General features: G+C 32.5%; 1 pseudogene; it reads right to left on the reverse strand.

Annotated features, from left to right (window-relative positions):
* Positions 1–674: 674 nt before the first annotated feature.
* LOC128248638 (5S ribosomal RNA) lies at positions 675–793 on the reverse strand (annotated as a pseudogene).
* Between the last annotated feature and the right edge of the window lie 837 nt (positions 794–1,630).

Below are 1,630 nucleotides of genomic sequence, written 5' to 3' on the forward strand. Positions count from 1 at the left end.
TAAGGATGATATACATATTCATGCAAAATACTTATTTATATATTTATTATTATCATTGATTATTATTTCGAAATTTTGCTCAAGGCCACACGTTTCATACAGTGTATGCCATGTCTTCCTCGGTACTTAACTCGCATCTCAACAGAAATTCTTCCGTCATCCACACATTAGTATTCCATTCGATATATTTTGTTGACCATCTCATGACTTGAGCAAACTTTAGACAATAAACAAAAAACGATTCCACTTTTACTTTCTTCTGCGTACAACCACTTAAGAACCTCCAATAATGTCTGTGTCATTTGAAATATCACATATTGCGAAAAATTCTGAGTAGGGACGAAGCCAGTCATCAACTTCACAAACAAAAGTTTATATATATTTTCACACGGAGGCGAGGACACTGGCGTCTGTGCGTTAAACTTTTTCGGTGAGGGTGTTTGTGTATGCCGTGTGTTAACACGTATATGACTGTATATGAGTCCCCGATATTAGGTGTCCATTACCATATATGAAATAAGATGCATACATACATATATATATACACAAATATATATATACATGCATATATATATATATATATATATATATATATATATATATATATATTATTTTATTTGTTTCAGTCATTTGACTGCGGCCATGCTGGAGCACCACCTTTAAAATTAACAGAATGCTTACAGCACCTAGGTTTCCCAAGCATTCACCCATCTAAGTACTAACTAGGCTCGATGTTGCTTAACTTCGGTGATTGGACGAGAACCGGTGCTTTCAACGTGATATGGCTGTAAGCATATATATATAAGCGTATATATAGATATAGATAAAGATATACAGATATATATGTATGTGTATACACGTATGTAAATGAATGTGTATATATATGTATATGTATATATATATATATATATGTATATATATATGCATCTGTGTATCCACACACACACACACACACACACACACACACACACACACACACACACACATGCAAGTTTGCTTATGTGAATATGATATGTTTAATATTGACAGAGCCGTGGCGTCAAAAGTATACTTCCTACGTCATCCGCCGTCAGACGCCTAAAAATCTGATATACGTACATACATACATACATACATACATGCACCAATGTTGGGAATTTCTGGATGACATTTACCAAATATATTTTATTTCCTACCATATAGCGTTTGCCTTATTCTACAAAATAGTTCATACAAAGAAAATAAAAACATTCAATTATTTATCAATACTAAATAACCGCAATATTTTATCTAGCTGTTTAAATAATGACGTGAAAATATTGCATGTTTAGAATATGAATAGATGAATCTATCACGTGATTTGCCTCTGACCATTAAATAGATGAATATGTAAAGAATATCTTTAAGTGTTTTTTTTGTTGTGTTGTTTTTATTATTTTGGGAAAAATATCCGATTACTGTTCTTATTAGCTGTGTTTACGGAAAGTTGTCATTATACACTGTTTCACTGTTTCCTTACATCGAACGTTTGAATAACCGGTAATGTGAAATACAGCAAAAAAAGATTCGTGATGCTACATCCACTAATATATATTTGTGTGTATTTGTGTGAGAGTGTGTGTCTGTATGTGAGTGCGTGTATGTGCTTAAC

Source organism: Octopus bimaculoides, chromosome 8 (assembly GCF_001194135.2).
Source record: "Octopus bimaculoides isolate UCB-OBI-ISO-001 chromosome 8, ASM119413v2, whole genome shotgun sequence".
Taxonomy (NCBI): domain Eukaryota; kingdom Metazoa; phylum Mollusca; class Cephalopoda; order Octopoda; family Octopodidae; genus Octopus; species Octopus bimaculoides.